This window comes from Suricata suricatta, chromosome 10 (genome assembly GCF_006229205.1).
Source record: "Suricata suricatta isolate VVHF042 chromosome 10, meerkat_22Aug2017_6uvM2_HiC, whole genome shotgun sequence".
In the NCBI taxonomy this organism is placed as follows: domain Eukaryota; kingdom Metazoa; phylum Chordata; class Mammalia; order Carnivora; family Herpestidae; genus Suricata; species Suricata suricatta.
In genome coordinates, this window is record NC_043709.1 from 19,205,857 (window position 1) to 19,216,359 (window position 10,503).

Here is a 10,503-nt window from a genome sequence, read left to right on the forward strand (position 1 = left end):
TATTTTGGAAAGATGATTTAGGTAACTAGATTTGTTTTTATTTATTTTTTTAAGTTTATTTATTTGTTTTCAGAGAAAGAAAGAATGCTCACATGTGGGGGAGGGGCAGAGAGTGTGAATCCCAAACACGCTCAGGGCTGTCAGCAGGAAGCCAGATGTGGGGCTCAAACTCATGAACTGTGAGATCATGACCTGAGCCGAAGTTGGACACTTAACCAACTGAGAACCCAGGTGCCCCTGGCTAACTAGATTTGTAAGTGGAACAATCATATGCTATCTCCTTAAAACTAATGGCTAAATTTTAACCCAGGTAAAAATATAATTATTATATTTGTAAGTTCAATTTAAGAGCTTAAAAAACCTAAATTTATAATGTGCAATTATGATCAACCATATCAATTGTTTATTCCAAAGTAAATTTCGAAATAATCTTTGCTACATACAAATGCTTCCAGTACAGCCTAAACCTTCCATGTGCAAAGAAGCATCTCTTACCTGTCACTTGATTCAATTACAGTCTCCTGAAATATACAAGACTCCTATGACTAATCATTATAGGGGACCTCAATCCAATTCAGTTCAATGTCTATTTGTTGAGCATCTCCTTTGGGTCTACCACAGTGTTAGCATTGGGTATTCAACAATGAAAAGGCCCAATGACTGCCCTCACAGAGCCTATAGTTTGCTGGGGAGACAGACATGAGCAATGACAGTTCATCACATTATCATACTCATGGGAGTGGGTTGGGTTGAGCACCTCTTCAATACCACCTGTAGACTAGATTCCCTGTTACTGATGTTACCATTGGTGTAGGATGATTTGTTGGTGACACCACGAAACTATTCATGAAGCCAGATATGATTTCTTTCATTGGTTGAAGAAGAGACTGCCCCACCTGCTTAAAGGATTTCTCATAGTCAAAGTTGCATTATCCACACAGAATGACTGTTTTTTTCTTCATATTCCTTTTCAGGGGTAATAGCTCTACTCTCAACCCAGTCTTCCAAGCCAGAAAATCTGATTTCACACTGTCCCCACAATCCTTCAAGCTCTAATAAGTCTATTTCCACCATAGCACCATGGTCATTTACCCTCTCATGGACAAAGGGGGATTATCACAATTGCACATATAGATCAGGTCTCCTATTAAATCCATGTGTCTCTATTTGTGTATGATTTGCATCCTGGGACATATTCCCAAGTAGAAGATCTACAGAGTTATATCCCAAACTTACATTACATAAATGACCTCAACCTCCAATAACATTTTTTAAATCCTACAGTTCGCATGTTTGCAATCCTGGGTCCTCCATACAGGGCCTTAGTTGGCTATCTCCCATGGAGTTGGTCTGTTCTATAATCCCAATTAAGGAATTAAATATTTTCTCCAAAAAAGGTATTTTTTAATAGTTTATTGTCAAATTGGTTTCCATATAACACCCAGTGCTTCTCCCTACAAGTGCCCCCCACCATGACCATCATCATGACCATCAAAAGTTATTAAAGAGGGAGAAAGTTCAGATATGGTATCTAAGAGCCTCTTAGACACTCCCACATAGGGCTTAAGAGCTTTCCCACATAGGCTCTTCTGCTCCTCAGGACTATGTGGATGGGTTCTGAGCCTCCCAGGCTAACACCGCAAAACTAATATTTAAACACTGAAATTAGAACAACAAACTTGAAAATGCTTGGCAATATTCACAAAAGCTGAATGTGACCCTGCAATTCCATTGCATACGATATATGCTCTTTTCCATATGCGTATTATACTTTATTGCAAACTGGTCCAGGTGCTCTGGAAGACAGTGTGGAGTTTCCTCAAAAAATTAAAAATAGAACTACTCTATGACCCAGCACTACGAGGAATTTATCCAAAAAATACAGGTGTGCTGATTCATAGGGCACTTGTATCTTAATGTTTATAGCTGCACTTTCAACCATAGCCAAATCATGGAACGAACCCAAAAGTCTATCAAATGGATGATGAATGGATCAAGAAAATGTGGTTTATATATACAATGGAATACTACTTGGCAGTGAAAAAGAATGAAATCTTGCCATTTGCAACAACGTGGATGGAACTGGAAGGTATGATTCTAGGTGAAATAAGTCAGTCAGAGAAAGACAGACATCATATGTTTTCACTCAAATCTGGATCTTGAGAAACTTAACAGAATACCATGGGTTAAGGGAAGGGGGAAAAATGTTTCAGATAGGAATGCAAACCCATAAGAGACTCTTAAATACAGAGAACAAACTGAAGGCTGACTAGGGGGATGTGGGGGAGACAGGAAAATGGGTAATGGGCATTGAGGAGGGCTCTTATTGGGATGAGCACTGGGTGTTGTATATAAGTGGTGAATCATGGGAATCTACCCCGAAACCAAGAGCACACTGTATACAATGTATGTTACCTAACTTGACAATAAATTATATTTAAAAAATAACATTTTCTTTGTTTCTTTATAAAGTATTTTAGCTATAAAAAAATCAACTTTGGGATATAGGATTTGCTCCAAAATAATACAGGAAGCAAGGGACTTGGTAGAATAAAAATCAAACAAGGTTGGCTATAAGTTGCTAGCTGTTGACGCTGGGTGATTGATTATTATATCAATAGAATGATCATATTTTTCTATTTGAAGTTTTTTATTTTAAAAATACAAAAACCAGAGGAAAAAAGCTAATTTCCTATCTTAGGCTAATTATAATGGAAAGGCTGCCTGGAGGAAATGAAATCACCTTTCCCCCGCTTTCTCCTAGTATGAAATCTTTGGAAAATAATAATTTAGTAAAAGCTGCTTTATTCAACATGATAAGATGATGGGTTAATAAAAAATGTCTGATAATTTTTAAACAATATGTACCAATATTTTAATGTAAACTTTGCAAGTGTACATTCGGTCATCAATCTTTTGATATAAAACGAAGTCTTTTTCTTTTTTAGATATGCCGACTAGAAATCTTTGTTATATTTATCACATAAACGGAATTCACAGGATTTCCAACATATGTTTCACAAAAGCAGAGCCAAAATTTAGTCCTAGAATTCTTCTAGATTATTACCATTTTCTAAGTCTTATAGTTCATCTTGTCACCACTTACTTGAACATTTATTTTTGCAATCTGAGTTAATTTATATATTCCACCTAGTTATCATAGAAATAACTCTCCACATTAATATTTAATCTGTTTACTTAACATTTAATTAAATTCTAATTACAAGTATAAAGGGCCTAACATGTTTGGGAACAAAAAATACTCCTGATAAGGCTGTAACTCCACTGGTATGAGAGGTAAGCCTGTATGGGGCGCCTGGCTGGCTCAGTCAGTAAAGCATGCAGCTCTAGCTCTCAGGGTCATGAGGTCAAGCCTCACATTGGGCATGAAGCCTACTTAAAATAAAAAATAAATGGAAAAGAAAAGAGTATCCCAGGGTCCCAGGGGCATCAGTCAGCACATGTTTCTAGAGAAAGGAAAGAGAGGTGGTTAATTTTTCCAGTTAAGTGGAGTTGGATAAAAATAGTTGATAGAAATATCTATTAATTTTTGTCTACTTTGTCTGACCCAAGCACTATGCTGAGCGTTTTGCATTTTTTTATTCAATTAAAAAAATTAATGTTTAATTATTTACTTTGAGAGAAGGGGGAGGGGCAGAGAGAGAGAAGAGAGAGACTCCCCAAGCAGGCTCCACTCTGCCAGTGCAGAGGCTGATGTGGGGCTCAATCGTACAAACTATGAGAACAAAACCTGAGACGAAATCAAGAGTCAGTTGCTTAACCAACTGAGCCACCCAGGTGCTCCTACATTTAATCCTTCATTAAAGATTCTGCATTCATTATTTCATTGAATTCTTCCAATATCCCTGAAATTATCATCACCATTTCACAGATTTAAAAAAAAAAAACAAGTTTCAGAGAAATTGAGTCAGTTATCCAAATATATAGATATTTAGAAAATAGAAAATCAGATTTTCAAACTTTTGTTGTCTGTCCAACACTCACCCTTAGCTGCTGTGGTCTCTGCTTCTCATTTTCAGTCAGCCGTGAAAAGCTGGGAAAAAATGGTTAAGACACTTCCCCATTACCTAAAGTAGGAGAACTGCATTTGACCAAAAATGCCCTCCACATGAAAGTGTCACAGGCTCACATTTTCAGGGCTTACTAAATAGGGGATAGTGCAAGATACCAGAGGAGGCCAACTGTCTGGCTTCATCCTTTCTTAGGAAGCTAGTTCTAAAAGGAAAGAAAAGACCTTGGTTAGCACGACATCATAAATAGTAGCTGTGAAGCACCCTCAGTAAGACAAGTTCACTTTCTTTAAATAATTTCTGTGGGTATCTTCTCCACAAGTCAGATTCTCTTCTTTCCCCAACTGTCTTGGTTATTTCATTAGCACAGTCCAGTTGCCCCCTTCTGAGGAAGGAAGGGAAAAAATGTCAAGTTCTAACCAGATGCCTGCAAGTTGCCCGGGGAATTGGAAATAGAAAATTTCTTTCAGATTTAAGTGGTTTGCAACCCAGCTACCCATCATCATCTCTCTGGGACTTCGAAAAAATACCGAGGCTTTTACTGCCTTTTTCAAATCTACATTCAGATTTAATTGGGGTGGACGGGATGGAGCTCTAGCACCAGGATTTTTTTTTTTAATTTATGTTCTTTCAAGTAATTAAAATGTGAAGCCAAGTTTATAAGCATAAATCTCAACAATGAGACTTTTAAAGACCTGGTGTAGTTGATTGGTCCAAAGGAAGGATTTCTACAAGTGTCTCTCACTTTATACAATGGGGATATTTCTGGAAGGTCATTGGAACTATAAATGCCACCTTGCTCACTAACTTTAATTTCAGAAGGCCTATTTTTTGTGTGTGTGGCTGCTCACTGAAACTCCAGTTTCTTTGTCAAGTAGCAATGATCTAATAATCATTACTAAATTCACCAAGAAAGCTCATATAAAAGGAATTCTGTAGTGAACAGTTTTATGATTATGTTTTAAAAGCCTAATCTGAGCTGTGTATAAAAGGTCATATTCTGTTCATAAGTCATCTAAGAAAAACAATTTCCTCCCCCATTTCCTTTAAAAGTTATTATGTATGTTTTCTTTAAAACCTCAAGTTAGATGAAAATAGAATTTGGGTGCTAGATCTGAGTTAGTATGGACAAAAAGGTTAAAAAACATAATGTTGTAAGGCAAATAATTCTATATTAATATAAAGCTTTAAAAGATTTTTTTAATGTTTATTTATTTTTGAGAGAGAGAGAGAGAAAGTGCACAGGAGAGGGGCAGAGAGAGAGGGAGAAAAAAAAAAATCCCAAGTGGGCTCTGCGCTGGCAGCAGCCAGCTCAGTGTGGGGCTTGAACTCATGACTTTGACCTGAGCCAAAGTCAATGCTTAACTGACTGAGCCACTCAGAAGCCCCTATATAACCTTTTAAAATGTAAAAAAAATCACCACTTATTTTCAAGATCATGATATTCCAGGAGAGGAAGTTGATGATATATTCAGCTAACTTAGAACAAAATGAAAGATACTTTTGTATTTTACTGGTCCATATCACCCAATTATTTATGAACAAGTCTGTTAGAAAAGACTCTAACTTTATGTTTTCTATTGATTTGAAAGGGAAATGGGAGAAGGACAGAAAGAAGATCTGGATATTTTTTAAGGACCACATATTTGCAGGTTATGCTGATGATAAGCAAACCCTGTGCATCAGAGTATAAAATCATCCCCGATGGACCAAAGTGAAATTTTCACTGTTACATGGCGCAATTGGCCAAATGTGTCAGAAAGTTTTAATTTCCCTTTCCTTCCAAGCCCAAAGGCCCGTCTTTCTTATCTGTTCTGAAAAAATCCATGTGCTTGAACTGTTCTTTAAGAGAGACAAGAACTTTGTTGAGACATTTCCATTTTTATAGAAAAGGGAAATCATTCATTTCCAGTTCTCTCTTATATTTCTCTTCAAGGTTTACTCAAGGTCACATTAATGTTTTTTGTAGGAAAAAATTTACATTTGCTTTGATCAAAATGGCTTTTTTAAAAGAAAGTAAAATATTAAACTCTTACACTGAGCTTTTTTATATTTATTTTAAAAGACAATGATGCCTACACAAAACAAAATTATGTGTCATCACATTTAAAAAAAATATAGTTTGCTGTTCCTTCCTCCTTGACCATTTTAAACGTGTATTTATAGGTTTGACGAAATCCATACTTTGTATATCTTTATCCCATCAACCCTAATACTTAAGGAGATTTATAGAGTCATTTTCCTAAGCACAACGGACTGAAGTCACTCTTCATGACCTCTCAATGGCCCTGCAACTTTGTGTTCCACTCAATAAACTGAGCAACCAACACATGAATCTGAAACTTTCTGAGAGAAAGGGGCAATTCTGCAGATTTATAAAAGGTTCTCCCCCCTCCAATGTCCCCCGAATTTCCCAGTTTCTAAAGACTGAGAACTAGAGACACTGGTTGAGAGGCCCTCCTCTGGGGGAAGATTCTTCATCCCAAAATAAACTCTTCCTGCTCAAGTTAGAGCCTCAGGCTTAAAGTCTCAGCGTCCTGGACCCAGAACAATACAAACATGGGCTAAGTGGAATGAGACAGGAGCATTTGTACGGGATGTGATCATCGCTTTGTTAGTGCAGGCTCAGTGACACATTGGGAATGCGTCGACGTTAGGGGGGTTTGAGTCAATATAAAGGAAGACGAGGTGCCATCTACTGGTGAAGAAACTGAACACTATCCATTTTTCCAACAAAACTTAAGTGTCTTTTTAGAGAAGGCAGTGTGCAGGAGCTGCTTATAGCATAGGCAAACCATCATCCCGTGGTCATGATAAGTTAGAAAGGCTGTCTAACACATTCTCCAGCCTGATTGGGAAACTTACAGTTCCATTTCTAAAAGTATACTCTACAAAACTCTGCACAAGATGGCAAAGATTATGTAAAAGGGTGTTTACTGTGGCTCTGTTCGCAATTACTAAGAAAATGAGCCAAGCGTCCAGTAACGGGGGTTGGGTTAAATAGATTATATATATCTGCGACAGAATAAGATGGCACATACAAAGGAGCTTCTAGCCATCAAAAAGAAATAGAGTTATACATTTTATCATGGAGTGTTACATTTGAGATTTATCAGGGGAAATAAGCAAGTTGCAGAACAGTAATATATATGTACATATAATATGACCCTGCTTTGTAAATAACAACAATACTACTACTAATATGAATGATTGCTTAATAGTGGTGACAGTTTTTATACCATGTACCATTTGTAACTAGAATTAAAACAACACAAATGATTTTTAAAGGAAAATAAGAAATTTGCAAAGTTTAGCTAGGTAACATTTTATTGTTTAAATGTTCTATATTAAAATTTTTTTTAATGTTTATTTATTTTTGAGACAGAGAGAGAGAGTGGAGGAGGGGCAAAGAGAGAGGAAGACACAGAATCCGAAGCAGGCTCCAGGCTTTGAGCTGTCAACAGAGCCTGACACAAGGCTTGAACTCAAGAACCATGAAATCATGACCTAAGCTGAAGTCAAATGCTTAACTGACTAGCCACCTACGCACCCCTAAATTTTGTGCATTTTAAAAATAAAAATAATTTATATCCTTTTTAAAAACTTTGATTTACATATGCACTTCCTTTTCTAGGAACTTATTCTATAAAAAACACTCGCACAAAATAGCAAAGATTGTGTAAAATCATGCAGATAGAGAAAGCTATAGAACTAGAGAGAAAGAAAAATCCTATGTGATATATACAAAGAAAAATAAATAAATCACCTGTGATTCCACTACCCAAGTGTCCAATGTTGTTGGTATATTTCCTTCCTTTTGGTATCAGCTTCACAAGGTTCTTTACACACACATTTTATGTGCCGCTTTTCTGTGCCACATTATAATAAATCTAGAAATTCCCAATATTAAAGATACTCCTTTTCATTTCCTATGTTGCCTCTTGAGGTAATTTAAAACAAAGTGTTCACAGTTTTACCCTCCCATCTCAACCTCTTCTTTTTGTAAACCTCTAAGTTTTAATATTGTTTTTATGCTGTTACTAGGGATAAAACTCCAGCATCTTCCAAAATAAAGACCAAGGAAATGATCGTATTTCTTTAACGCTCAACTCAGCATAATAAGTTGGCTCATGGAATAAATACATGTTGAAGAGTGGCACACAAGGGCTTGTTGCAAATATCACAATTCTTGCAAAATCTGACCAATTAAGAAAATAAGATCCTTTGGAGAAATGAAACCAATCAGGAAGACAGACTTAATCTGATTCAAGTCTGAGGGAAGGCACCAGGAAGACTCATTTGGAGAAGTGCTTGATAAATCCGGCTTATGTACTTTCTCTTTAACCAACAAGGAGGCTCCTCATGGACTTGGAAAAGCAAAAAGCAGGGGTTTATGCAACCCTGAGTGTTGACGGAATATTTTATTCAAGTGCCTGGCTTGCCTATGAAAGGAGGATAAAACAATTGAGATGACAGTGATAGTGAGCCAGAGGCTTGAGGGTTTTGCTACGTGAGGTCCCACTGTATTACACTCAGAGCTATTTTGGGGATGGTCACAAGAGTACTTGAACCCTGAACAAAGAACCTCTCCTTGCCTTATCCCATTGCAGATGGGAGTGAAGTGTTTCAAGTGCCCCAAATCTGAAGCAACTGTGTAACTCCAACCAAAAGGCTAGTGGATGGGGGTCTTTTCCATTCTTTTGGTCTGCCTTCCTCCTAAAAAGCTATAATGTTCCAAAACTCACTTTAGCCCCATTTTCTTATGGCATTTATAATCGTCTGCTTAAGGCCACACTTGATAGGACTGATGAAACAGAGTGAGCCTCTGATACAGCTGGTGACAGGTACAGTAAGGAAATGTCACTAACTCTGGTTACACTTGGTTTTAGCCAACTTCATCCTCAGGGACTGCCCTTGGGTACATGTGGCCATTGAATTCAGAAAAGGAAGAATAACAATACCAAGAACATAGGCCCAAAGTCATTTTCCCTTACAGGTAAGCAATTCAGGAATATTCAAGCATTCAAGCTTTTCCTATGACAGATACAGGAGAATAAGTTTTAGATAATAATACAGAGAAGAATACTTTAAGATAAAAAAAAAAAACCAAGCCACACTACAGTTAGTTGGATAATATTAACGTCTCTCCAAGTTCAGCAGTATCCATTCTTGAAAATATCTCTGTAACAAGTTAAGGCATTGATCCCAAGCCCTATCCTAGATTAGTACCAGCTACCTAGAGTCTTCTCCCTGTTCTTTCATTGGTCTGAACTTGACTAAGATCCCAAGTGAACAAGGATCTTTCATCTATGCAACAGACTTCCAGGGCAGTTATAAATATAGGCTCAAACTGCCTTACTCATGGAGTTAGGTTTAACTTCTGATCTACGAAGTGCTAATAGTTTCAGTGAAGACCTGGCAAAATGTCTTCAGTGCTCTCTTTCTTTGTAATATATTATGATTTTACTACCCAAGCTAATTACAGCTCATTCAGATGATAACTTCTCCTAGCCCCTTTGCTTTCTACCCTCATCCAATTCAGATTTAATTACAATATTCAAGTTCTGTTTCATCAAAACATTTAATATAAGAAAACCGTTCTCAGCTCTCCATCTCAAGAGGGTTAATGTAACATTATTCTTTACTATTTATGAGTACAACAATCCTATGTGGAAGGTATCATCCTCATTTTACAGATGAAGAAGCTCCTTTTGCCCAAATTACACAGCTAGTAAGTGCTGGAGATGATATCTGACTCTCCAAGCCCATATTCTGAAACTTGGAGTAAATATAAGCTAACTAACATTTTATCTCCCCCACTAAATATCAGCTTGTTCCATATATTTTGAGCATAATTCAGTGATGTGTTTGTTGCTGATATGTTTCTTCAATAATTCACTTCCATACACGATACTTACAGATTTAAGCAATAACATCTTCTCCAAAGATATTAGATTATTTTATACCCATGTATAGCATACATTCATTAGCTGTACAAATTCTACCATACTAGTGACATTCAACAGTCATATCAATAGAGTAGAAAAGATATTTTGAGTTACAGTCACACTCAGGTGGTTAGGTCACCCCCTTCTCCTTTCCATCCTGGCAACCCACCTGCTGTTGTAACTCCTTTCACATGCCTTTCCACTCCTAACTTGGTCCTCTTCTTCTATTTGTCTCTAGCACATTCCTTCCTGCAGGTTGCCAAACATCCTTGTGATGGGACACCCCGCCCCCCCCCAAATGTCCTATAAGAGTATCTACAACTTTCCTTTCCTCTGTGCTTTGTCAAAGAGAAATCTCCCTCTTCCCAAAGCCTTAAAAAAGATTCTTGGGGCACCTGGGTGGCTCAGTCGGTTGAGCGTCTGACTGTTGATTTCAGCTCAGGTCATTATCTCACAGTTTGTGAGATCAAGTCCCATATTAGGTTCTGTGTTAATGGCACGGAGTCTGCTTGGGATTCTCTCTT